Source organism: Rattus norvegicus, chromosome 20 (assembly GCF_021556685.1).
Source record: "Rattus norvegicus strain SHRSP/BbbUtx chromosome 20, alternate assembly SHRSP_T2T, whole genome shotgun sequence".
Lineage (NCBI taxonomy): Eukaryota > Metazoa > Chordata > Mammalia > Rodentia > Muridae > Rattus > Rattus norvegicus.
In genome coordinates, this window is record NC_141553.1 from 7,072,873 (window position 1) to 7,100,000 (window position 27,128).

The following is a 27,128-nucleotide window of genomic DNA, read 5'->3' on the forward strand; positions in this document are numbered from 1 at the left end:
TTTATCCCTCCCCCCACCTTGAGTTCAAGTTCTAGGTCTCTGGGGCAGCAGGTGTGGTGAGGCAATTAAGGAACACGGACTGTGGGATGAACTCAGCTCTGCCACTTTCTCACAGGTGAACTTCATCCCCCAACATGGGCCTATGGAGAGGGTCATAGCCCCTGATGTAGCCTCCTGAGTGGAGCTCGCGCTTGGCACAGTTGCGAGCACTGTCATCACTAGTGTCTGAGGTGTTTATTGAGCATTTACTGTCTACCCTGAGGCCACCCACATTACTTCATTCCCAACGAAACCCTAAGTGCTGAGTGACTGTTATGTTAACTGAGCTTCTCCCAGACAAGACATCTGAGATTCTAGACTCCACGGAGTTTGCTTCCACTTCTATATCCCTCATCCCAAACCTGGGACGTCCACTGGGATCACCGTTCTTTATATCCTTGTAACTCTCTCTAGAATGGTTTGTGTCTAGACTGTCCCCTCATTCGTGTGTCGGATGCCTGTCTCCCAGCTAGGGCACTATTTCTGGGAGACCGTTGAGCCTCCGGCAGGTGGGACCTTCCTGAAAAGAGAGTCACTCTATGCTCTCTGCTTGCTGTCCTCCCAGATGTAAACACCCTCCGATGGACCTACTTCCTCATGCCGCCCGCATCATGATGGAGTGAGAGTCCTCTGAGACCTAAGCCGGAAGAAGTCTTTCCTCCCTTCAGTTGTTTGTGTCAGTGTCACAGTGACACAGAGGTCATTAATACAACCCCCTTCCCCATCCTCATAGCTCAGAGTTCGAACCATTGACTTCTCCATTTGCCCCCACATTTAATAAGTCAGTATCCCTGTGGTGCTATGGCCAGTGGCCACTGCCTTACGCCAGTCTCTGTCAGCTCCTCATTAAATAAGAGCTTCCCTGGCACTCTTCCAATTCTGTTCCCTGGGTGGGATTTCCAAACAGCAGGGGTGTTGCTCCCTTCCAGACTCCTGCTGCTGTCCAGAAGGCTTTGTAGTGATTAAGACTGGCTCTCACTCTGTGTAGCCCAGGATGCCCTCCAACTCAGCAAGCTCCTGCCTGAGTCTTTCAAGGGCTGGGGTTACAGGTAAGGACAATCAGGCTCAGTTATATCCAAGAGTTAATTTAATTATATTCTCTCTCTCCTCTCTCTCTCTCTCTCTCTCTGCATGTGTGTGCACATGTGTGTGTGTGTGTGTGTGTGTGTGTGACTCTGTCCCTTTGTCTCTTTGTCTGTCTGTGCATGTGTCTCTGTCTCTCGGTGTGTCTCTGTCTGTTTGTCTCTTGGGCTCTGTATCTTTGTGTGTCTCTGTCTGCTCTGTGTGTGTCTCTGTGTGTCTCTGTCTGCTCTGTGTGTGTGTCTCTCTGTGTGTCTCTGTCTGTCTGTCTCCCTGTCTCTGTCTATCTGTGTGTATCTTTGTCTTTCTGTGTCTCTGTGTCTGTCTCTCTCTGTGTGTGTCTCTGTCTTCTCTGTCTCTCTAAATCTGTCTCTGTGTTTCTTTCTGTGTGTGTCTCTTTGTGTCCGTATCTCTGTGTGTCTGTCTTCTCTGTCTCTTTGCATGTGTGTGTCTCTGTCTGTCTGTGTGGTGTGTCTCTGTGTGTTCCTGTCTCTCTCTCTGTCTCTGTCTCTGTCTCTCTCTCTGTCTCTCTCTCTGTGTGATGGTGAGCGTGTAGATGTCAGAGGACAACTTTCAGGGGTCAGTTCTCTCTCTCTACCATGTGGTACCAGGAATCAAACTCAAGACACCAAGTTTGGCAGCAGGTGCCTTTACCTGTCGAGCCATCACCCTGGACCTGCAGCTTGACTTTTGTGGGTCACATTTACTTGCCCCTGTGCACTGTGGGACACGAGGGCCTTGCTCATCAAGCCAAGAAGACCTGCTACAGTTCTACCTCAGGGGTATAGCCTCGGCTTCTCCCTCTCACTCTTCTAGGTCTCACCACGAAGTCCTTCCTCCTCATTTCCAAATGTTGGAGGTCCTTGAAGGCAAGGACATGTCTTCCTCAACGCTGTCCCCAATGCCTGGCACAGGGTTTGCTCCTGAGAAAGCTGTGTGAGCGAGTGCAATGCACGACTGGGCGTGGAGCAGTTAGAATGTGAGGATACTGCTGCGACTGCAGCTCAAGCCCGTCCAGCATGGAACCTGGTGATTCCTTACCATGGGCCAGGCGTTATGCTGGGTGTGAGCTGTTACCCGGGTTCCCGCCCTGGCGTGAACTATTATAGGGGAAGGGTTCCCGCCCTCCCGGAGCTTGCTCCTCGCTATCTGATCACAAAGTTCGCAGCTCCTGCAAGTGCACCCGATGCTCTTTCAAGGAAGTGTGTGACGTTTAAAGTGCCATGAAACAGCCACTAGCGTGAGAAGGTGCAGAGCAGAGGGACGGGATGTGAAGCCCAAAGTCCGTGTGCTGTGGGAATAACTAAACTGGAGGAGAAGGAAGCAGGTGCCAGGACTATGAGTGGAGGCTGCCCGGGCTTGCCTGGTCTGCTTTGTTTCTGCAGAGCTTAGTACAGCAACTAGGGCTTTGTGAATGTCTCCTTCTTACCGCTCACTGTTCAGGGGCTGCCTCTCCAGCACAGCCCTAGCTCACACTTCTTTACTTATTAATTCATGCTTCAGGCTGCCCTCGGGCTCACCCTCGCCCATGCTGGTCTGCACTCACCATCGTTCTGACAACGGTCACTCAAATACTAAGATTTCAGGTGTGTGCTACCAAGCTGGCAAAGCCCTCAGGGTCCCATGAACACGAAGATCATGGCGCCATGGAACAAGTAGGCCCAGAGAAGCACTTCATACTTAGGGTACAACAAAGGTAACTGCTGGGGCTGGAGAGATGGCTCAGAGGTTAAGAGCACTGTCTGTTCTTCCAGAGGTCCTGAGTTCAATTCCCAGCAACCACATGGTGGCTCACAACCATCTATAATCAGGTCTGGTGCCCTCTTCTGGCCTGCAGGCATACATGCAGGCAGAAAGGTGTATGACGTATACATAAAAAATAAATTAAAAAAAAAAAAGAGATAATGATCCTGACTCATATTTGGGGTTGGGGATTTAGCTCAGTGGTAGAGCGCTTACCTAGGAAGCGCAAGGCCCTGGGTTCAGTCCCCAGCTCCGAAAAAAAGAACCAAAAAAAAAAAAAAAGAGTTGGATCCATGCTGTGTGGAGAAGGCATCCTGGACTTCAATCATCTTTACTTGCTCATTTTGGTGAGAGAGAAAGAAAAAAAAAAAAGTTGGATCCGTTTCAGTTCCCAAGCACTGTCGACTGAAACTGTCTTCTCATGTTTTCAATCCCACCGTCTCTGCTTTCAAAAGGGAGTCTGACCATCCCTGCATCCACTCACCCTCTTGCAAGAGCAGACTATCCCTGAGAGTCAGGAGTTCCAAGTCCCTGGGAGCTGCTGCTGTCCTCTGACCTCCTGCTCTTCAGGATAGACGCGCTCTCCTGCACGCACGCACGCACGCACGCACGCACGCACGCACGCACGCACGCACGCACGTGCACACGCACTAATGATAAGTAAGCTGGTGAGGCAGGAGGATCGGAGGCTACAGAGGGCATTTGAGGCTACCCCGGAGTATGTCTAACCCTGTCTCAAAACGGTAACACAACACCACCAAAACAAAAACAGAAAAGGGAGGGAAGAAGGTTATGATAAAAATCAAAAGCAGATCTCTATGCGTTCAAGGGTGGCCCGGGTGGACTGGTGAGTTCCAGGACAGCCAGGCACATACATACTCTAAAGCAAACCAAAGAAAGAGAGGAGAGAGAGGAGAAAAGAAAGGAAAAGGAAGACCTGGTCAGAAAGATTCTTGAAGACTACACAGATTTGACAGATTATATAAGTTTTGTGGAACTGTGCAAGCTAGAGCCATCAGAGAGGAAGGAGCCTCCCTCTGTTGAGGAAATGCCTCCATGAGATCCAGCTGTAAGGCATTTTCTCAATTAATGATCAAGGGAGGAGGACCCAGCCCATTGTGGGTGGAGCCATCCCTAGGCTGGTGGTCCTGGGTACTATAAGAGAGCAGCCTGAGCAAGCCAGGGGAAGCAAGGCAGTAAGCAGCACCCTTCATGGCCTCTGCATCAAGCATTCTGCCATGCTTGAATTCCTGTCTTGAATTCCTTCATAGACGAACAGTGATGTGGAAGTGTAAGCCAAATAAACCATTTCCCGATAACTTGCATTTTGGGTCATGGTGTTTCATCACAAGAAAAACGCTAAGTAAGATGAGTTGATTTCTTTCTTTTTTTAAAAAAAGAAATATTTATTTTATATATGTGAGTACACTGTAGCTGTCTTCAGACACACCAGAAGAGGGCATCCGATCCTATTACAGATGGTTGTGAGCCACCGTGTGGTTGCTGGGATTTGAACCCAGGACCTCTGGAAAAACAGTCTTAACCGCCGAGCCACCTCTCCAGCCTGATGAGTGGATTTCTAAATCTTTGTTATTAAGTTTTGTGGAAAGTTCCTATTCTATAGCCCAGACTGGTTATGAACGTGAAATACCAGGAACTGCCTCAGCCTCCTCAGAGCTGGGATTATCGGCATGTACTATCTAAATCATCGACCATATGTAAGATAAAATTTGTTATTTGGTATTGCAGGATATTTGATCCCACTGTGAACCCAGAGACAGTGAACTGGCAAAACCTGTTTCTTGTTGAGATGTGGCTCAGCCCCAGTGCACACATATAACCCAAGTGCTTTCTCTAAACAAGCGCTAAATAAAGTCAACCCTAGTCAACCCTAGGTCAAGAGGCAGAACAAGCAACCAGTTGACCCGGAGTGAACATAAGAAAACCCAGGAAAGAGAACGGAGGGACTTTGAGTTGAAGGGTATTTAAAACAGCGTAAAGGAGGAGAGAGGGCTTTTCCTTCTGGGGAATTGGTAAAGTAGGAAGGTCAGCCAGGTGTTTCTCAGTCTCTCTGAGCGAGCAAGTTTTCATCCCGGCATCTGGCTCCTGAGTCTTCATTGGTAAAACTGAGTGATTGGGATTTTGTTTTGTGTTTTGTTTATTTTTTTAAACAACAACAACAACAACAACAGATCAGGGATTGTTCATTGAGCCAGGGTCTCATATAGCCCCAAATGACCTGGAATTCACTGTGTAGCTGAGGCTGGCCCTGAACTGCTGCTGCTCCTCCTGCCCCTACCTCCCGAGTGCTGGGCTGGCGGATGTGTGCTATCATGTGGCTAAGGCAAATCTTTTTTCTTTTTTCTTTTTTTCTTTTTTTTTTTTCGGAGCTGGGAACCGAACCCAGGGCCTTGCGCTTGCTAGGCAAGCGCTCTACCACTGAGCCAAATCCCCAACCTGCTAAGGCAAATCCTTATGCTTGCCTTGCTGTGATCAAACTTGGGGTCTTCCTATATCCCTAACCCTGCAAAGAATTTAGACTCCAGATCGCCATCTGTCCCCTGTGCCTCCGTTGTTTCCTCAGTGGTAAATGGAGTGTCTTCTGGGCTCTTCAACGTTCTGTGCCGTGCTGCCTGTGGTCAGAGGCCACCCAGACCCAGAAAGTGGTTGTTTTGAATTGTTACTTCTGACCCTGAGAAGCGGAAGAGGGAGGTCTGGGAGAGTGAGCTGTCGCCACCTGCAGGACAGAGGCTGACACAGCCGTGAGCAGGATGCTCTCTAACCAGCTACATGGCCCTTTGGCATCTCTGGGCAGGTTTGGGTAGCTGAGATCAATGGCTGGCTTCAAAGGACTGAAAAACTTGGCAGAATCCTGTCGTTGCTTTTTTTCCCCCACCCAACTGTCTCCAAGGGCAAATCTAACCAACGGGAAGATCTGGGGATTCTGTTTCAGTCAAGGTTGTGATCCAAGTATCAGAAAGAATCTGACTGAATTATTTATTTAAATATTTATGGACATGAACAAGTTCACCACGGTACACATGGGGAGGTCAGAGGACAAGCTGTGGGAACCAGTTCTTTACTTCCGGCATGCGGGTCCTGAGGAGTGAACAGGTCTTTAGGCTTAACAACAGGCACCTTTACCCACGGAGCCATCTTACCAGCCCATAGACCGAGTTCTTCAGAACCCAAAAGAGGGGCTCAGCGGTTAGAGCACTGACTGCTCTTCCAGAGGTCCTGAGTTCAATTCCCAGCAACCACATGGTGGCTGGGAACCATTTGTAATGAGACCTGATGCCCTCTTCTGGTGTGTGTCTGAAGACAGTGACAGTGTACTCATACACATAAAATAAATGAATCTTAAAAAACAAAAGAGGGCAGGTAAGATGGTTAAGAACCAAAAGGGGGACAGATGAGATGGCCCAGGGTGTTTACGTTTGCTGCCAAGCCTAACCACCTGACATCAAGCCCCAGGACCCACTCGGCGGAAAGACGGACTCCTACAAGTTGTGCCTCCTGACTGCCACATGTTCGCTCATTGGCTGCTCTTCCAGAGGAACCAGGTTCGATTCCCAGCAACCATAGGAGAGCTCACACCTGTCTGGACCTCGAGGGAGTTGGGAGGAGTGAGCATGAATATGACCAAAGTTCAAAAAGCGCAGGTGTGACATTCTCAAAACAAACGTTAAGAATCTAGGGGAGGGCTCGAGACGCAGCTCAGTCCGTAGCGTGCTCACTGGGCATGCGTGAAGCCCTTGTTCCGCACTCAGAGCCACAGAAACCCAGGATGGAGGAGTCCGGCACGTGGGAACTGCAGACAGGAAGGTCAGGAGCTCAGGACCAGCCTGAGATCCTACACCAGAGTTTATCCAAACAAAAAACCGGCAGAAATCTTTGACACCCGCAGGCCATTTTTACTGAATGAAGTCTCAGAGGACCAAGGGAGCTAGGGAGACAGCTCGGAAGTTAAGAGTAGGCAGGGCAACCAGAGTTCAGATCCCAGCAGACATGGAAAAGCAGGGTGTGGTCCCCAGCACTCCTGGAACTGCAGGTCCAAGCTCGACCGCTGACAACTGTTCCCACAGAACCAGAGCTGCTCGTGCATCAGGAGACCTTGCCTCAAAAGAACAACGTGGAAATATATATACCCTTGGTGGACACTAAGTACCCTTGTTTGTCCTCCAAGTGCATGTATGTGTGAGCACAGGCAAGCGGGCGCGCGCGCACGCGCGCGCACACACACGCACGCGCACACACACACACACACACACACACACACACACACACACGGAAACAGCAGGAAAAGGTGGTGTGGGAATCTCAAATCGAGCGAGCAAGAGTTGAGGATGGTCTCTAAGGAGTGCCAGGCAGGGCAGGGTAACTTTAATGGCGGTGTGGAGGAGGGAGGTGCCCCCTGACTTTCCTGCCAGTCAAGTTTTGTTCACTCTGCGATGATGAAACCAGCCCCTACCAGATTGCCTTCTGGCTACATTCCTTCTATGGTCTATGATAAGGGGAGAGTTGGGGTGACAGGCTCCTCTTCTGGGCCCCGGGAAGGCCGCCCCTGGCTTAGGTGGACAAAGTTACAGGTAGGTCCAGTGACAGAAATCTTTCTTTTTTTTTTTTTTTCTTTTTTTTCCGGAGCTGAGCACCGAACCCGGGGCCTTGAGCTTGCTAGGCAAGCGCTCTACCACTGAGCTAAATCCCCAGCCCCCAGTGACAGAAATCTTGAATGGGAGAAAAGTTCTTTTTTAGTTTGTTTTCCTGTTGGGCCTCACACAGCACAGACTGGCCTAGAACTTTCTCCATAGTGAAAGATGACCTTGAACTTTCTTCTACCTCCCGAGTGCTGGAGTTACAGTGCCCCCACGCCTGCCTCCCAGATCTTTCTTTTCTGTGTGTGGGTGTACATGAACGGGCACATGCGGTGTGTAGAGGTCAGAGGGTAACCTTCAGGAGGCAGTTCTTCCGCTGTGTGGGTCCCAGGGACTGAACTTAAGGCGTCAGGCTTGGAGGCAAAGTGATGACCCACTGAGCCATCCACTGCCTGGGGAAGGGGGTTTCTTTTCAAATTAAAAAATTGTGGGTGCTGAAGAGATGCCTCGGGGGTGAAGAGCGCTTGTTGCTCTTGCAGAAGACCGCTTCCCAGCATCTACATGGAAGTTCTCCATTGTCTGTAATTCCACTTGCAGGGGAGCCAACGCCTCCCTCCAGCCTCCACAGGTACTGCACGCTCGTGGCGCAGAGACAGACATGCAGACAAAACACCCAGACGTATAAAAATAGATATTTTGTAAAATGTAGGTGTCTGGATTTTCATTCCCAAGTCTCCCACCACATCTCTCCTGAGCTCCTTTGAAAATTACAGTCTGTCTCTCTATCCCTTCCCCCGCCGCCCTTGGCGTTGCTTCTTGCTCACAGAAGTCTGTGCCTAGTTTCTTCTCAAGAAGGGTAAGGAGGTTGTACTAGATGACCTCCACCTTCTTTTCTAGCTTTAAATATCCTTTCGTGAGTGAGGCTTGGTGGACTCGGTCGACCTGCCCTAACTTCTCCCCAGTTCCTTCCTCAGCGGCTGCTCCCACATCTGACTGCAGAGGGCGCTGCAGACGCGCGAGGGGGCAGCCGTGCGGTGGGCGGAGCGATGGCAATCAAGGGAGTCGCTCCAGGAGGCGCGGCGATTGGATGCTCCCCCGGCGGAAGGGGGCGGGGCTAGTGCTTGGTGGGGGAGGGAGCAAGCGGCGCGGTGACGTCACGAAGCCGGGGGCGGGGCCGGGGTTGGGAGCGTGTGACGCCGCAGGCCGCGGCGGAGCTGGGGATTAATGGGAAAAGTTTTGACAGGAGCTGGGGGATTCTGCGGAGCGTGCGGGACGGCGGCGGCGGCGGCGGCGGCGGCGGCGGGAGAGGCGGCTGGAACAGGTCCGTTCGGGTCGGGAGAGGTCAGCGCGGCCCGGGCCGAGGTGGACGGTGGGGTCAGGGGCTCCGAGAGCCGCGTTCCGCGCGGCTGCGGCTCGTCCAAGCTCGGCCTGCGCGCAGAGGCGACACCCCCAGGGTCTCCACCGCGGGGACCCCCGTGGCTGTTCGGAGCCGGCCTTCTTACCTCCTCCCACCCACCCTGACCCCTCTGAAGCCCCGTGGCTTCATCTCCTCCCAATTCCACGGGAACCCCATGTCACCTCCCTTCTGACCCCCTTCCTGAGTGCCTCTCTGGTGTCCCGCTACCCAGGCCCTCCTTGCAGATCCTTCCTGCCTCCCTCGACAGCCTTCCACCCTTGCCCTGTCGGTCAATGCTCTCTTCTCATCTCCGACCCCTGTTTTCTCCAGTTGTCCGATCCCTCCCCATCTTCCCCAGGATTTTGGGAGCCAGTCCGGTTTATCCGAGCCTCCTCTATCTAACCTGGCTACCGACAGAGGCCCTGCTTTTGCTGGGCTCTGATCTCCTGTCCTTTTCTCCTCTTGTCATCCGACCGCCTCGCTTCTAGGTTTTTTTTGCCCCCTGCTTGGGGAGAATCCAGAGGTGCACGATAGGCTTCCCTTTCACCTTCAGTTGAGCTAGAAGGGCGGTAGAGTGGGGTGTTGAGGGCCAGCTTGACCAGATCTGTTCGGGTCACAGGGTTTACTGGGTGTTTGTTGGATTGGGAGGGAATGTCCAGTTGGTAGGCCCTTGTAATCTCAGCTTTACAATACTTCCCCTTATGAGTCTGTTGACTTCCAGGAACCCTTGGGGAGAGCCGGCTCTGAGTTGGGTGTGTGCCAGCGGTAGCCAGCCGGAGGCTTCATATAACTCTTTTCCCCTTCCAGGAAACAGGATTCATTTGGGATATTATGGAATGTATTTAAACTATGATACTTAAAGCTGTCTGTGCTGTTGTTGCCTTCCTTCTACGCACTGCCCTATCCCATAAGCTAAGAGGAGTCTCCAGAAGCCTTGCCCAGGGATGACCGTGGTTTTTAACTTGGTTTTTCCTCCCTGTACTGGCTCTAGAATGCTTTTGTGTGTGTGTGTGTGTGTGTGTGTGTGTGTGTGTGTGTGTGTGTGTGTAAAAGTTACATTTATTTCTGCAGGGTGTGGATGTTGGGTGGGGTGCAGGTGTGTATAGGTCAGAGGACAACTTTACTGGAGTTGGGAGTTGGCTCTCTCATTCGATTTTGCGGGCCCTGGAAATAGACTCGGGCCATTCAGGCTTGATGACAAGCACCTTTACCTGCTGATCTACTTTACCAGTTCCAGAATACGTTCCTGTTTGAGTTTTTAAATGGACTGTGGGCCTGCAAGCCCTGGGGCTGTTGGTCATCTGTCCCCTTAATCTTGATGTCTTGTACAAGCGACAGAGTTTCTCTCATGTCTTTCACTGACGGATGTGCCTCTCGTGTGGGTCCCTGGACATGGTTCTCTGGTGCCTTTCCCCCTTTTTCCTGGGCAGCTGTATTTACTGGGGCTGGGAGAGGCAATTGACATCTTTCCCTTTGCCCAGGTGTGGTCTGGGCTTTTGCCTTGGTATCTGTCCGGGCAGGCCGAGGGATTGCACCAGTGAGGCCTTGCAAAGGAACTTGGGCTGTCTGCTTCCAGCCACATGGATCAACAGCTCAGCTGGGCCCGGGGTTGAGCCTCTTTATTTGGCCAGGGACCCCTGGAGGCATCCTCAGGAGAGAGCATAACCTGTCTTTAGCTCACATGATCTTTTTTTTTTTCCGGAGCTGGGGACCGAACCCAGGGCCTTGTGCTTCCTAGGTAAGCACTCTACCACTGAGCTAAATCCCCAACCCCAGCTCACATGATCTTTGAAGACGGTGGGAGTCTGACCCACTCTCACTTCAAAAGCGAGAGCGCACGGTTACATTGGCACCAGGTCTCTAGGTCTCCTCTTTTGAGGATGGCACTCTCTGTCTTTTGCCAGAATTGGCCTTAGGACAGGCCACCTTCTGGAGCCGCAGCAGGGAGTCAACTGAACCAGCTTGTCCAGACATTACAGTTTTGTAATCTCCGCGTGCACTGACCCTTTTCTGTGAAGGCAGGAAGACTGTGGCTGGCCTCGGGTTGAGCTAGTCTCCTCTCCTCTGATCCCTAAGGCCCCTCTATGGAGCACCGGGTGTGTGTGGGGGTGGTGGTAGGGTGGAGGAGGTTAGAAGGAATCTTTTCCTATGAGAAACATCCTTTAAGTTTTTTTAAATATCTTTTTACATTTATTAATTATTTGTGTGAGCATGCAGAACAAGTTTTGAGGGTCGGTTTCTCCTTTTGGTGTGTGGCTCCCAGGATTGAACTTAGGTCATCAGGCCAGTTGACCAGTGCCATTACCCGCTGAGCCATCTTGTCCCTCCCTTTCTAAATATGAGACAAACACTATCACGATGTAGCCCAGGCTGACCTTGAGGGCACTTTGTTAGCCTCCTCACCAAGGGCAGTCTTCCTGCTCTGTCTTCAGAGTGCTGGGGTCGCTGGGATATACCACCCCACCCGGGTCATTCCTGAGGAGTACAGTTGAGTGCTTGGTAATGATTAGCCCAGTCTCTGGTTCCCCAGAGACTCTGCCTGACAGTCCTTTTTTAAAATTAATTCATTCATTATTCATTTTTTTTAAAGATTTATTTATTTATTATATATAAGTACACTGTAGCTGTCTTCAGATACACCAGAAGAGGGCATTGGATCTCTTTACAGATGGTTGTGAGCCACCATGTGGTTGCTGGGAATTGAACTCATGACCTCTGGAAGAGCAGTCGGGTGCTCTTAACCGCTGAGCCATCTCTCCAGCCCCTCATTATTCATTTTATTTTATGCGTGAGTGTTTTACCTGAGTATAGGTCTGGGCTGTACCGCCTGTGTATCGTGTGTACTTGGTGCTCTTGGAGGTCAAAAGAGGGAGTGTTGGATCTCCCGGATTTCCAGTTCTGGCTGGTACGCACCGTGTGGGTGCTGGGAACCAAACCTGGGTCTCTGAAAGAGTAACGAGTGCTCCTAACCTCTGAGTCATCTCTTCAGTCCCCCTACCTACCACCCTTGATAATAAAACCACCTATTATTGTCCTGTCTCTGCTTAGCCAATCATAGTGCTCTATGCTCTATGCTGAGTTGGCACAAATGCCAGCCCCACCTGTGGTCCCCTATTCTCTTCCCCAAAGGCCTGGTAGGATAGTCAGTATGGAGACAGGCCTCGGAAGCTGGTAGGCCTCTATTTTGGACAGAACAAAGCTGCCTGGCTGTTGTGCAAGCTGTCCCCAGGGTTTGAGCCTGGTATGCCCTGGTACAACGAGTCTCGTCTCTTCAGGAGGTATGTTGGACTCCTGGCTGAGCCCTGCTGCCCTCTGTATGTTGGCTGGTGGAATGGGTGTACTCTAGTACCCCTTCTAGTGGCTCTGGCGGGCCTGGTAATGTCAGGAGTAGCCTCATGGCACTGCCCGCATTGGGAGCATTCTTCCCTTGCCAGCAATCCCACAAGGTTGTTTGTCCTGCCAGGTTCTGGCTTGCGTTGTGTCCGAAGCCTTGTGCCCAGTGCCCTTGTCTCTGCCGTGTCGTCCCAGATTGCCCTGTGGCTGTTTCTTGGAGATGGCTTGATGTCACTGGGCATGTTTGTATGCCGACAGAGCCAGGGGAGGAGTGGCTTGCCCTAGCAGCTGGATTCCAGAGAGTCAGAGGAGAGCTGGGTACTTGGCTGGGGCCTCGAGGGCCTATGGGCCTGGGTTTCAGGATGTGGGTCTTCTCCCTCGGGCCTTCGTAACTCAGGGCTAGTGACTGGGGTGTGACTCAGGGCCTCTCCTTCTGTGAACTAGTAGGGTGCTAGGCACCACCTCTTTCTTACCTTGCCGGCTCCTTCCGCCCCACCCAGGTAAGATCCGAAGAGCCAGTGTCTGCTTGCTTGGCAGTGCGGGCTCCTTCCAGGATTGGGAAATATTTGCTGACTCAGTCTGAGATCGACAAGTCTCCCAGGGTGTGTGTGTGTGTGTGAGGTCATATGGGACCATCGGTTCTTGAGTCCCAGGGTTCGGTTAGAACTTCCTAAACTCTTTTATCGGACCCCGGCACCACTCAGTTACCGACACTGGCTCCTTTCTACCTTGCAGCGCTGTGCAGCAGCGGGGTTATGCGTGTGGGACTCGCCCAGAGGCTCCTGCTCACTGACAGATGAGGACAAACCCACGGTAAAGGTAAGCCCGCTTCACTGACTCGGGTGTCCGGCTGACTGCCAAGGCTCCACAGGCTCCTGGCCTTGCAGGGGTCACCAGATGTGGTATCTGCACCTATCACCATGACGGCTGCTCGTCAAGTGTGTGTGGCTCAGTAGATCTTTTAGGAATGTGGAGTCTCTCACCTTCATACCCACAAGAACACGGACTTTCTCTCGTGTCTGAGGGGCTGCCGGCTACAGAGGGTAGCCAGTGTCTGTTGAGTCACTAACTGAACACTCCTTTACAAAGCTCTTCTATTTATCCAACAGATGAGTTGCTGTTTTGTTTCTGGGTTTGTAGCTCACCCTTCTTCTTCCCGTGCTGGAACTGGAGGTGTGTGCCCGGCTCTGGGGACATGATAGAGTTGTTTAATCCCTGCCCCCGGGTCTGTGGGGCAGTAACAGGGCTCTTCCTTCGCTGCTGGGTGTCCAGCAGACTCTAACAATGCCTCCGGCTTCCCATACTGTTTCCCTGTTCTCAGGATGCCTGGCAGGTTCTAGAAACTCTCAGAAGGAGCACACCAGGGAGTTTGATGGTCATTGTGTTGATGCCTTGGTGGGCAGGGTTATGGTGGGCCCCTGCTGGGGGCAGGGGAAACCTGGCCCTGTTTTAATCTCTGATGTTCAGGGGTCCAGGGTCTGTTTGTGGGACCCACTTCCCTTTCTCTGAATTTTACAGCCTGCAGATTTTCCTGTTGCCAAACAGGGTGACCAGCCTGGGTCTGGCTGCCTGTCACAAGGGTCAGGTTGTTTTTGGATCCTTCTGGAAGGTCTGGGGCAAGAGCCCCTGCAGTTCTCATACCCGAATCTAGCCCCTTTCCTCTGAAGGGAGTGTGAGGGAGGAAGAGGTGGGCCGAGGCTTCTGGAGGTCCTAAACAGGGAGGAGGAGGAAGTCTTCCAGGCTGGGAGAGCTGCACTGGTTTCTCTGTCCGTGCAGAGCCTCAATGGCTGCAGTTCAGAATGAGCCTTCCCACTGAGGCTCAACCTGAGGGGCTTCTGTACAAATCTCAAGAGTTTGGGGCTGGGGCTGCCTTAAGCTGACTTAGTCCAGGGCTGAGGAGCCTGGCTGGGGAGAGAAGACACTCATGAGGTATGTCTCCTGATGTCAGGGAGCTGGCAGGGGCTCAGGGTGTGATGGTTGGTGGTTTATCTGTAGTCAGCGGCCTGAGGGCTGAGGAAACAAGGTTGCTAGGCTCTGACATCACCATGGGAATAGTAGTTTTCAAGCTCGTGACCTCAACACCCCGATACCCTCTCTCTTTTTTTTTTTTTTTTTTTTTTTTTGACCCCGTGTAGCCCTGTCCTGGTCCTTGTAGACGAGGCTAGCCTCAGACTCAGATACCTGCCCACCTCTGCCTCCAGAGCGCTGGGATTAAAGGCATGAACCACATAATCTAGCCACCTTTAATGTTTTAAATTACACTTGTCTGTCTGTCTGTCTGTCTGAGTCTGTGTGTATGTGGACAACAGCTGTTTGTAGCATGGTGGCTAGGCTCTGAACACAAACATCCCAGGATGAATGTATGGAGGAGACAGCCAGCTCTCTCATAACCTGGTCTCAGGAATCACAGTGTCATCTCCTCTATTCTTCTGGTCATGGGACCAGTTCACATGAGAGGGAGGTTGGCACCTAGGCATGAGGTGGAGAGGGAGAGACCTCCTTGAGCTCAGCACAGCCATAGAGCAGGCTGTGGTAAGGTCACTGGCCTGCGCTCCAGTCACTGGCAGAAGGAAAGTACTTTCACATCGGTTCCATTCTGGAACACACTGGTAGTTCATCGAGGACGCCGAGTCCCAAGGCAAGGTGTTTCCGGGGTGTTTGGGTGGTGGGGAGTCACTGGTAGTTTTGGAGGAGAAGGAGTACTAATACTGTAGGAGGTGGCAGGGCAGGGGAGGACCATACAGGGCTCTCAGAGGAGGAGGGAGGTCTTCCCGCTCTTATAGTCATCCCTGTGGATACAGCTGGTCACCCGCACTGGCTCTGATCTGTCCACCAACCAGACAAGGGCCCAGAGAGTGAGGAGGGACCTCCAGCCCCCTCAGGGTTGTCGATGCGTGGAGAGATCGAAGGGCTCATGTGCGTGAGAGGCAGCTACATTTAAGCTTTGCTGTCAAGGCTAAGGCACGGATAAAGCTGGGCCTTTCATTAAACAGTGAAAAACCAGGCAGACAAAATAGTTGGTTTTTTTTTTTGTTTTTTGTTTTTTTTTTTTGCTTGTCTGCTCTCCTTCCACACATTTAAGGTGTGTGCCACCGCCCAGCAGACAAAATAATTTTTTTTTTTGCTTCTTTTTTTCAGAGCTGGGGACTGAACCCAGGGCCTTGCGCTTGCTAGGCAAGCGCTCTACCACTGAGCTAAATCCCCAACCCCGACAAAATAATTTTTAACACCAGTAATTGTCTCAAGTGTACTCAGATTTCAGGACCATTAAGAGGCAAGGAAGAGCCTGGCATGGCAGTGTGTGTCTTCAATCCCAGCATGGAGGAGACAAAGGCAGGAGGAGCTCTCTGACTTTGAGGCCCAGCCTGGGCAACAAAGCCAGTTCCGGGACAGCCAGGGCTACACACAGAGAAACCCTATCAAGGCAAGGAAGCAGGTGGCTCAGTGGTTAGGAACACTCGTTCTTCCTGGGTTCTATTCCCGGCACCCACATAGTAGCTCACAACTGTATCTGACCATAACTCCAATTCCAGGGACTCAATTCCTCTTAGGACCTTTGAGGGCACCAGGTGTGGAAGTGCCTGCTGTGAGGACATGAATGTGGACAAACTACTCCCGACGTTCATATTCATGATATAAAACGAGTCTTTAAAAATATTTCTAAAAAGCGGGGACAGACACTAGCCAGGTGGTGTTAAGTGTCCTTGGGAAACTGGAACCTCCCCCCTCCCCCACGGTCTCAGTGACAAAGCAAGGTGTGATTCCGCCAGTGGCACCTTTATCAGGCTCTGCTTTACTGAGCCGGGGTTAGGGGTTTTCGGCAGCATGGATGTTCTCAAAGCAGCCACAGTAGGTCTGTACCTAGTGCGGACGACGATGCCCCCATGGCTGTGTGGGTGGAATCCCCTCCCTCAATCCTTCTCCACCTGCATCTTCTATATGTCCCCAGAGGCCTTGGGACCAGGGCAGAATGACTTCCGTCTGGCTGGGAGGGGTGTCTGGATCCTCGGGTGAGCATCCCCTGACCCACTTCCAAGAGGGAGTATTAACAGTCTACGAGCCCAGACGTGAAGATCCTTGGGAAGCAGGCCCAGGCCAGCTCCTAAAGATGGCTGCAGTGTGCCTGGAGGATACTGTCCTTTACAGCACCCGGCTTGGCGGCACAGACCTGCAGTCTGAATACATGAAAGGTGGGGGCAGGAGGCTCAGGAGTTCAGGGAGTTTGAAGCCCTCCTGGGCTCCATGGGACCAAGCATCACAACAGGAGGAAGGAGAGGGCTGGGAAGAGACAGGATTGAAGCCATGTTGGAGAGTGGCAACTAGGGACACGGCAGGAGGCTGGCTGCCAAGTTAACCATGGCTTACGGTTTGGTGTCCCCAGCCCTTCATCAGCGTCTCCTGGAGGAGTAAAAGGAACTGCCCTCCCTAGTGCATCTGCCTCAGTGGGCTGGGGTCTAGAGTTGAGGAAGGACTTCTGAGGATGCTCCTCTCCCAACTGGGGAACCAGGTTTAAACAGTGTCTTTACCGCCTGTCACCTGGTGTTGGGGCCAGGGGAGCAACACCCCCTTCCTTTTCTCTCCTGACCCACATTCTGCATCTTGCATCAGCCCTGTCCGCACATCTCAGCAGCTCTCCCTGAGTTACTGAGTTCTTTACAGCTCATCTGGACGCAGCTTTGAAACCCTCGGAGGGCTGCTTAGGAGAAGCTCACAGTGTCAGGGGCACTGCCTGGCCCTGAGCTCACGCCTCTGTCCTGTATGCTCCGTGGCACAGACTGGGCCCTCTGTGTCCAGGAGTCCTGACCTTTGAGGCTCAGAGAACTTGGCTTCCCCTCTACAGATCAACTCACCTTTCCAACTGGCAGCACAGCAGACTAGACCTCTCTCTCGCACACCTCATAAACACACTGTGCTGGAATTTTCTGGAACCCAAAATCCCACTCATCTCCATTTCCAAGGAAGGGAGGTTTGCTCAGTTTCTCTATATGCCTAAACATTTCTAGGCTCATAGCTGTAATCCTGCCCCCCTCCCCTGCTTTAACATTTTTGAGTACAGACTAGCTCCTCAGCCTTCTGGGTGTATTGGGGGAGTCAGTCCTGTGTGTGTGAGTGTGTGTGTGTGTGTGTGTGTGTGTGTGTGTGTGTGTGTGTGTGTGTGTAAAGCTAGCAGTGCCTGACTTCTGACTTCTGTCCACTAGAGGCCGGTGAACACCCAAAATGTATAGACATCACCAAGTATGTACCCTTAGGGCCAAAATCAGCTGAGGACCACCTCTCAGCCATTTCCCTGAGTATCCCTGGCCAGCTGGGCACACTGGGTAAGGATAACGGGTAGGCCTTGTGTGGGAAGTTGACCCTTAATGTTACCTCACCAGGTCCCGGGGGGCTTTGGCAAGGTGAGAGTGGTTTACAGAGAACAACATATCCCAGTGAGGACACAGCCATCTCCCAGGGCACTCATGTCTGGCTGTGTGCTTCTCCAGCCTGGTGTCTGCAGAAGCCACATTCCTGGGACAGTTGGTGGCATTTGCTCTGCACATTGCTACACACGAACCTATCCCTTCACAGCGGAGGATGGGGCGCTCTGACCACCTAGGCAGTGTGCTGCAGGGAGAATGTGTCCCTGTCATCCTGATCCAAAATGGGTTTGCCTGGCCCCGAACACTCTGACAGCTCACCATGGCAGAAGAGCCCCGAGGACGGTCAGGGAGCCCCGGATGTCAGCACACAGATATCTTCCTGAGGCCAGTGCAGATCCTACAGTGAAGTCCTTGGGAGCCCTCGGGAGGCTGGAGAAAGCCCCTTCCCTTCATCAGGGGTCCCCCAAAGCCTACACACAGGCCCTCTCCCTCCACTATCTGACTAGTAAGCGTGTGATTCCGGTCCGAACAGGACCTGCATTCCCTGAGTGTCCTTGGGTCGCCTCTGCCATTTAAGAGATGAGTAAGTCTCTGAAGGGCTGTAGCTGCCATCTGACAGCCAGGTGGGTCTCTCAGATGTGACAGTTAGGGCCCCCTTGAGCTGAGGGATTGTTCCGAATTGCCTGATGGGTTCTTTGCACCATTGGAGGCGTCCCTGTTAGTGGGCAGCAGAGGGAGTGGGCCCAGGACCTCCGAGCAAGGTGCTCTGCTTCTGGCTCTGAAGACAGAAGATGAGGCCAGAGAATGTGAGGAATGTGGCTCTGCCTCAGAGAAAGACAAAGGCTCTCCAAGGGCCTTCAGGGAAGTATGATCATGCTGGGTTTGGTCCAGGGAAACCAGTTTGGGCCTTCTGACCTCCAGCGCTGTGTGTCAGTCTCCCTAGCACCTGTCTCCTTTCCTCTCTGGAATATTTGCTGCTCCGTACGTACCCAGGAGTGTCTGTCACCCAGTTCACACCTTATGTGTGGCACCTCCTTGAACCACTGTGCGCTCACCCCACTCAGCCTCAGCTGTGACACCACCTCTATGCCTGCCCTTCTTCCCCATCTCCAGGGGTTGTCAATAGAACCCCCACCCATCCCTTTTCCACCTCTGATAGAATCTCGAATAGCAAGGTGAGAGCACAGCTCACCCCGGGATTGGTCTCCCCTCTTGCTCCCCAGCAGGAGTAGAGGGGAGGAGGGACAGGGCAGGGTTTGTGAGGGAAACCGTTGATAATCCATTGACCAAGAGCGGGCTTCAGCTAAGTAAGCCGGTGAGCTGGAGCAGGTGCCATTTATGCTGAGCGTAGTGTAGCACACAGTGTGATTTGCCCTGGCCCAGTGCTGTGTGTGCTCAGCTGTAGACAGTTTCCTCTGTGGTCTGGTTAACTGCCTGACCCTGCTGGCATCTGTGTGCCCAACCAGGGCTAGCCTGGGCCCTACAAGTGTGGAGTGGGATGGCCACCCTGACCCCACCACTGTGAGGACCACCTGCTTATTTTTTTCAGTTGAGAAGTTTGGTTATTGATTGATAGTGTCCTACCAGTGGGCATAGCATGTGCGTAGCGGTCAGAGGACGTTTTGTGGGAGTCGGTTCTTTCCTTCCTCCATATGGGAGTGGGACTTCAGACTCAGGCTGTCCGGTGGCCATCCTGTCAGCCCAGCCACCTTTTCATTGTTCACTCTTGTGAGCGTTCACACTCCTGAGGGTGTGATAGTGTGCATGAACAGGCCGTGCCTTCCCGAGCGAGCGGCTTCCCTGGGACTGCAGTTTCCACTTGCCCTCTTTCCCATCTTCTCTGTTGACTTTGTGAGACCATCAGTGTGTCCGCCGAGGTGTGTCAGGAGTCAGAGATCTGCAGTGCATCCAGTCCTGGATGGGGGTCACTGTTCACCGGCAGCGACATCTGCCCAGAGTGCAGCTCATTGATGGAGCCCTGCAGTGCCCCCCCACAGAGCTGTTCAGCAAGCCTACACCCAGTGTGGCTGCCTCCATAGGGTGGCTGTGTCTGAGAGGAGCACTCACGCATAGGACATTTAAGCCAGGGTTCACTGTGCCTTTCCCTGTGGGCACGACCATCCTCCCTCGCTGGACTGAGTTGAGCTCCCTTCTCCCACCTCTGGCTGCCCCCTGCCAGGGCGATGGTGACTTCAGGAGCTGGGCTGCTTGTTTTGAGTCTCCAGAGCTGTTGGTGGCTACTGTGGCTGGGTGGAGAGTGCCTGTCCACATTGGGCTAAGTGCTCAGTGTGCACTTCCACACCTCAGTGTGTTTACACTCTGCCTGTAAGTGTGTGTGTCTGTGTGTGAGTGTCTGAGTGTGTGTGTGTGTCTGAGTGTGTGTATATGTATGAGTGAGTGAGTGTGTGTGTGTGTGTGTGTCTGAGTATGTGTATATGTATGAGTGAGTGTGTGTGTGTGTGTGTGTGTGTCAGTGGGTCTGTGTGTGTGTATGTCTGTGTCAACATGTGTGTATATGTATGAGTGAGTGTGCCTGCATGCGTGTGAGCGTGTGCGCCTGAGATAGAGAGGGAGAGGGAGAGAGACAGACAGACATGCTGATAGGACACAGCTGGGATTTGAACCCGACTGATGAAAGCCGTGAATGTTTCCTAGGAGGGATGGACAGCTGAATCTGATTGGTCTAGGTGGAAATCACCTTTCTGAGTCACTGGACTGGTGTTGGTTTGAGAACAGTCAGCCCTTTGTTGGTCACTGAGCAGAAGCAGCGCTCTGGCAGGCCTCCTGCAGGCTCTCATTCCAGTCAGTAGGCAGAGGAGGCCCAGTGATCAGTGGCTGCCTGGACCCGCTCCAACACCCAGAGAAACACAAGTAACTGAGGGCCAGCCTTGTCGGGAGGGGGGCAGGGCTCAGGCTCTGCTCTAGGTCATAAGGGAAGGGAAAGCAAAGATGGCGAGGCTGTCTTCGTCTGGGGAGAGGAGAAAGAGGGCATCGCCTTCATCAGGTTCTCCCTTGAGCCAGGCAGCACTCACCTACCTGCTCCACAACCCCACCCTCCTCACACCCCTGCCCCTTGCAGCCTGTAAGGGCAGGGTATTGAGAGTCAGATCATTTTGAGCTTTTCAGAGTCTCTGTTCTTCGTTCAGTGACTGCCTGTCCTGACAGTGTCCCCTCAGCGGGGCTCCGTGGGTGTGTGGCTGATGTGCTAGTTAGACTTCAGGCTTGTGAGGAGAGACTGGAAGCAGTATGGGGCCTGGGCCTGCCCTGCTCCAAGATGCCAGCCCTCCCTAAAGTAGAGACCTGACTCCTCTCTCACGTTTGCTTCTCCCTTGCCCCCTCGTGCCCGCCCTGGCATACCTTACTTTTAATTGTTTATAGCACTTGTGTGGCTGTCAGAAGACAGCTTGCAGGAGTCAATCCTTTCCTGCTCTGTGGGTCCTGGGGTTGGTTATAGTAAGGTGGTTAGGCTTGGTGGCAGGCGCCACCTACTGAGACATCTCACCTGTCCACCTGGCTAAGCACCCCTTTCTGTTTGTTTTCCCATTCTGGTCCAGAGTAGAATGCAGGAGTGGCAGGGGCTCTGGCTTGTCTCTGGGAACTGTTCTTACTGGCCTGTAAACTGCGGACCCTAGGGACCTCAGGTCCGGTGGCTGGAGGCTGGAGGGACAGGTGTGCTGAGCAGCACCCGCTCCCATTTCTGTGGACTCTGAGCAAGAAGTCACACGGCACCGGTCATTCTAGCTCACTGCCTGGGAACTTGGGGGGAACAGGACGTGGTGGTCAGGAGCAACTGCAGGAGCCAAGCTGGATCTACCTGGGTAGCCTTGGGCAGGTCACTGTGCCTTCCGTGGGGTAGCAGCTGTCCTCCTGTCTGTCCTGTACCCTGACTGTCCCCTCATGGCCCCACACTGCAGGTGGACGTGCAGCCTTGGGTGAACAGAGCTTAGTACTGCACCTCTCTACAGAGAGCAGCAGCCTGTGCAATCACCCTGCGGCTGGTGACAGCCTGGGGACCCCACAGGGCCCCTCCCAAGGGAAGCAGGGAGTTGCTACAGGGAAATCCTGTAGCCTGAGGATATTGGGCTCCACCTCTGGCTAAGGACCTGGCCACTGCCGGGAAGCTGCATGCAGAGGGTTCAGACAGTAGAGAAGTCATGTGCTGCTGGCTGGGTCGATGGGGAGACTCTGTTTTTAGGGCTGAGGCTGACGTTCCCCTTTCCATCAGTGACAGTGAGGTAGCTGCAGCCAGTCGTGGCTGCAGTCTCGCAGACTGTGTAAGCCTGGCTAGTGTTTGTTTGTGCTTTTCTAGCATATGATAATTACACACAGCAATGGCGTTCCCATGGCATCTTCACCCACAATGTGAATGTAATGTCTGGAATATACCCGCTTCCATTACCTGTTCTCGCTGGCCACTCTCATGACCCCATCTTTCTGCGCTATACCTGTTTACTCCCATTTCTTTCCATGCCAATCTAGAAAAGCTCCCCCTCCCCCTCTGATTTGAAGGCTTTCTCTCATAGCTTTGAGGAAGCATTCCTTGGGGCTCAGAAGAGGGGAACCTGAGACGGAAGGTTGGTCTCCGGGCTGGGTAAGTGTGGCCAACTGACAGGGTGAGGCCTGGTCCCCTGCTCCCTCTTGGGCAGCGGTTGAAGGAGTTAGGATTGCAGGGAGCTCTTGCTGACCAGGAGGAGGCCGCCATGGACCTCACCCTGCCGTAGTCCTCCATGGTGGTTCTCCGTTTCTCCACATTTACCTTCTCCACCTGGCAGCAGCTGTCACGCTTCCTCGGGAGTAGGGAGAGAGAGAGCTGAATGTGGTACTGAGGTGGGGGACCGCTCACATCTATAGATCCACTCAGCTTCCGTGCCAGGAAAAACTCCAAGCCAGGGAGAGACCTGGGAGTGATGTTCCCAGGGAGCCTACCAGATGACTGGGGTCTCCAGCAAGCAGGGCAGCGAGCGAAACTCGGCCAGGTTTTCTGTGTGCAATGGTGGCCTGTGCCTGGTTTGTGCCAGGATTCCACTTAGCGTAAGCTGTGTGTTTGCGTGCATGCTGCAGGCCCAGTGCAATGGCTTGCCGTCCATCCCCTCCAAGCCTGCCCCGCCTCCCTTCCTCCTCCCTCCAGAGCTATAATTAAATTCCCATGTGAAACCGCATCCCTCGGCTGACACATGGCTGTAAGTAACCGCAGGCCTAGCCATTGGGCAGCTTGTCTGGGGTGACTTCAGGGGCCAGCATCTTGGCTTCCAGATGGTCCCTGGCAGGTCTAAGTAGGTGGTGTTCTGCCAGGAAAAGGTGGCTGTGATTCTGCCCAGGGCTGAGCCAGAGGGAAGAAGGAAGGGGTAGATGGACAGCTAGGAAGGGGATGACAAGCACACTTTCGGGGGAACAGACGGGAGCACATTCTGGGTCACCCCACTGCAGGGCACACTGTGAGCTGTTCTGTAGTATAGTCTTTTGATACTGGGTCCCAGGTACCCCAGGCTGGCCTGCAGTTGACTGTGTAACGGAGGATGGCCCTGAACTCCTGATTCTGCCCACCGTGTCTCCCCAGGGGCCACACCCAGTCCATTCTGTTTATATGTTTTAGCATTTTAGAATTGAGATATGCCTGACATAAAACTCATCAATTTAAGGTGATTTTTAATATATCACGTGATTAGCTCTACCATGTAATTGCACAGTATCTGCCTTACCCCAAAACAGGCCCATACCTCCGAGAGGTAAGCCCCAAAGGCCCTGCCCACCCCATGCCACTGGTCTCACATCCCTCATAGGTCTCTATTCTGTATGTGAGGACCGCACGGCCACTTACCTGGCTTCTGAAAAACTATCGTAGGGGTGTGTGTGTGTGTGTGTGTGTGTGTGTGTGTGTATCTGTGTGGGGGGGGCACACGCATGTGTGCAGGTCAGAGGTCAGTTTCACAGTACTTGGCTCTGTCTTTAATCGAGTTTGAGGCAGGTTCTCTTTCTGTTTCTGTCACAGGCCGTGTGCTCCAGACTAGCTGGCCTGTGGGCTTCCAGACCATTCTCCTCTCTCTGCCTCCCACCTCACTGGGGTCTGGGATTACACATGTGTCCCCTGTTCCAAGGAAGGAACTCAGGCCACCACCTTAGGATTGGATCGCCTCCCCACAGAGCCGTCTCCCAGCATCCTGTTTCCAGTTTGCCCGTGCGATCCTACTCTGTGCTGGTGCCCACTCCCGGTTCTGGAAGCAGGGCCTCTTTGTAACCCAGGATGGCTTCGAACTCCTTACCAAGCCAGGGTGACCTTGGCCTTCAGGTCTTTTTGCCTCTGCCTCCCCAATACTGGGTTTATCCCTCTACCAAGCTTGGTTTTATGTGGCACTGGGGATGAAACCCAGGGCTTCGCGCATGTCAGGCGAGCGCTCTGTGAACAGCCACAGGCCAGCCCCGACCTCATTCTGTTCCTATGTGTTGAATTAATTGTTTATATATCTCATCGGTGGCGGGTTTGCTCCCGGCCTCAGTGGTTTGTGTTCCTGAGTGAACACACACAGCCTTTGTATTTTGGTTCCCTTAATCAGCACAACAGCTGGGCCACTGTGTAACCTTGTGGTTAATCCACCTCCTGCCAATACTCCCGAGTTACTGCTTACTAAATTCTCTATTCTACCCTAGCTGCTCTGTGCAACTGGGCCTCGAATACAGACAGCTTCAGGACAGACCCACTGCACTCATGCTAGAGTCACAGGCGTTTGTTTGCCAGTGATGGACATTTGGGGTGCTTTCTCCCTCGTCTCCTGTTCATCCTTCCTCCTCTGTTGTGAGCATCTGTGTGCATGGAGGCTTTCGAGTGGTCTGTGCCCCGTGCAGCCTTTCATCTTAGTCCTTTTTAAGGAGCTGTGACTATGTCCATAGTGTCTGCCTTCGTCAACCTTCCACCCCCGGGACTCTTTCACAGTTCCCACAGTGAAACCCTACACATTAAACCTTCACTCCCATTTGCCCCCTGCAGCCCCGTCTGCCCCAGAACCCACCAGTCTGCCCTCTGTCTCAAGCTAGTGCTACACAGGAATCAGGACATACTCCCTTCTCCTCTGTCTTCCTTCTCACCCAGACTGAAGTGACCCGTGCCTCTGCCCGCCCCCCAGTGCTGGGTTAGAGGACACACCCCTGTGTGACCCTACTCTGACCTTAGTGCTCTTGGGGTAGCTGCTGCTGTGCTCCCTGCCCTGGCTGCTGCTATGCTCCCTGCCTTGGGGGCTGCTGCTGTGCTCCCTGCCCCCACCCAGGCTTCACTTAGAACGTCTCAGCCATCCTTGCTGGCCAGACAGCATTTCTTCATTCCTTTGCCACAGTGGCCTCCTCCTCTGTGGGTACACCGTCCCTGCTTTGCCTGTGGATGTGAGGGGATCTCTACATAAAAAAGGAATTATTTTATATCACGAGCATTTTGCCTGCATGTAAGCTGTGCAGCTCGAGAATGCCTGGTACCCATGCAGGGCTGAAGCAAGCAGATCCCCTGAGGCTGTAGCTGCAGACAGTTGGGAACCACCACATGAGTGCTGAGAACCAATCCCAGGTCGCCTGGATTGGCTGGATTGGCTCCTCACCACGGCCATCTCTCTAACCCTGCTGTCTACTCCTTAGAATTTTAAATTATGTTTATTCGTATGTGTTTGTGCACACACAAGCATACCACAGCACCTTATGTGGCAGTCAAAGGACAGCTGTTGGGAGTCAGTTCTCTCCTCCTTTGTGGGTGGTCCCAGGGATGGAATTCCTTCAGTTTGTCACACTTGGTCACCCATTGAGCCATCACAAGTCTGCCTTTTTCCCCTTTATTTTTGAGACAAGGTCTTAAGTATTCCAGGCTAACCCCACACTCAGTATGTAGCTGAAGTTAGCAGTGAACCCCTCGTTTTCCTGCCTCTGCTGTCCAAGAACAGGCCCGTGGCACCATAAGTGCTGGGATCCAGCCCTGGACCTTGTACGTTCCAGGGCAGGCGCTGTACCCACCAAGCCGCATCCCAGCCTGACCACCAGCCCTTTCCCAGCCAGAGCTCTTAACTACTGAGCCTGAGCCGTCTCTGTACTTTGAAGATTGGTGTCATGACCAGGCTTCTCTGAGCTGCAGTGTGGAGCCATTGTTGGAAACTAATACGACGTATGTTGCTTAAGACTAGAAACTGCTGGCTTTGCTGGAGTATCCAAGGAGAGAATTACAGCAAGAGACCCAGCGAAGGGACGTCTCCAGTGACCTGGATGACTGTTGACTTCCCTCCAGTGCTGGCTAATGTTCTACTTTCTCTCACTGAAACAGCCACAAGAAGGTATTACAGACTGATGCTCTGCAGCCCCAGAAATGGCTTCAGAGATACACGTGTGCTCGCACAGCCGTTAGGGTGCTGGCAGTGCTGGTGTCTGCCTGGCTTTGAAAGCCATGTCTTTTGTTGGCAAGCGCCATGGAAATACAGGGAAGTTGTGAGCAGCAGGATCCTGATTCTCCTCTGGATGCTGGAGGGAGGTGGGGGAGGCTGACTATAAATGTCCCTCCAACAAAGATGGCAGTAGTAGGGACGAGGCTGTCGGTGTGGCCGACTGGCAGAGCGAGTCACTGGGAACAGGGCTGTACATCCCTCCCCAGCTGTTGAGACTCAGATGCCATCAGAGTTAGCCTTCCCCGAGTAATGATAAGGAAGCCAGGCCTCCAGCTTGTCAAGAGAAGCTGGCTGAGCACCGCCTGCTGTGTTCTCCTGACTCCGAGGTGTGCCTGGGCCTGGCTGTGGGTTCTGCTCCCGCCTTGCCTAGGTTGTCTCTGCATGACTTCCACTCCCTCCAGAGGCCACCCTCACAGTGGGCACCGCTCAGCTCCAGAGTCTTTACCTTAGCAACCTTCTGAGGTCAACCATCACCAGGCCCGTCCGAAATCAAGGATGGGAACAGCCTCTACCTCTCAATGAGAAGAGTGGCAAAGGGTGTGTGGCCATCTTCAGTCCCCACACAGGCTTGAGCGATGGAGAGCTGGGATTTGGACCCAGAGCCAAATGACTGCCACCACACTCCATCACCCGTGTCGAGCTAGTCCCTTTCTGATCGCTGGCTCCTGTGTTGCCACTTTCCCCCCCTCACCTTCCAAAATGGGAATTGTGCCAGTCGAAGTTAGCAGCCAAGATCCCTCCAAGATAGGTTGTGCCCCGGGGATCTGTGCGCTGCCCCCAGGCAGGGTGGAATTTCCCTTCGGAGTTCCCCTTCTGCAGTGCTGGAGTTGGTGGGAGCCTCCCACGGCTTCATGCTGCAGGCAGATGTGCAGGTTGACCAGCCTTGCAGCTCTGCCAGGTGGTGCCTGGTCGGGGGTTCAGTTCCCACATGTGGCCTGGTGGGCGGGGCGTACTTTCCAGGGAGTTTGGGGAGCTAGCTCCCCGACCCATTCCTTGGCCCACAAAACTAGAAGCCCCTTGCTGATTGGTGGGTAGACTGGCTCGCAGTCAGTGGCTCCTCCCACAGCCCCAGGCATCTCAGAAAGAGGCCCGACTCCCTGGAAAGCAGCCTAATTCCCTCAGCGGGGAAACAATAAGAAATGTAAAGGAAAAAAAAATTACCTAGAACCTTCCC

At 53.1% G+C, this 27,128-nt stretch overlaps 1 protein-coding gene across 3 annotated transcripts in view; it reads left to right on the plus strand.

The window, feature by feature from the left end:
• Positions 1 to 8,639: 8,639 nt before the first annotated feature.
• Positions 8,640 to 27,128, plus strand: part of Ppard (peroxisome proliferator-activated receptor delta) — a 65,419-nt gene continuing 46,930 nt past the window's right edge. The window contains exons 1-2 of one of the 3 annotated variants that reach the window (XM_087596967.1): positions 8,640 to 8,778; positions 12,922 to 13,005. The gene's annotated coding sequence lies outside the window, so the exon portion shown is untranslated. 3 annotated transcript variants of the gene reach the window in all.